This window comes from Ixodes scapularis, unplaced genomic scaffold (genome assembly GCF_016920785.2).
Source record: "Ixodes scapularis isolate PalLabHiFi unplaced genomic scaffold, ASM1692078v2 PGA_scaffold6__148_contigs__length_123643588, whole genome shotgun sequence".
Classification (NCBI taxonomy): domain Eukaryota; kingdom Metazoa; phylum Arthropoda; class Arachnida; order Ixodida; family Ixodidae; genus Ixodes; species Ixodes scapularis.
The window spans coordinates 56116829-56117260 of record NW_024609881.1 but is presented as its reverse complement, the minus strand read 5'-3'; positions in this window follow the sequence as shown (position 1 = coordinate 56117260).

Here is a 432-nt window from a genome sequence, read left to right as displayed (position 1 = left end):
TGCCTCGTGAAGGAAAACCAATGAGATAATTACCTTGGACGTTGCTGGCTTTTGTAAGGCCTACTGCAGAAAAGCGCTTCAGTCTGGCGAGTTCATTAATCAAAGCAATGGCCATGAGATTTATCTTGCACTCAGGTATATGCATATTTAAATAAAATAACATACAATTCTGCATGGCTGAAATATTACACACATTATAAAGTATGGCAAACAACTTGCAGGTCAACTGCAAGGAATTCAGCATGTGTACATCTGTAAGGTTTTTCAACAATGTGTCCGATAATGGCGGGTCAGATAGATATTTTGAGAAAAGGTCTCGCACTTAAATGGCTTTTCACAAGTGTTTCATTATGAACTTTCACATCTGCATTCCGAGGACAGGCTTGGGGGCAAAGCTTGCACTTAAATGGCTATTCACCAGTGTGTGTTTTC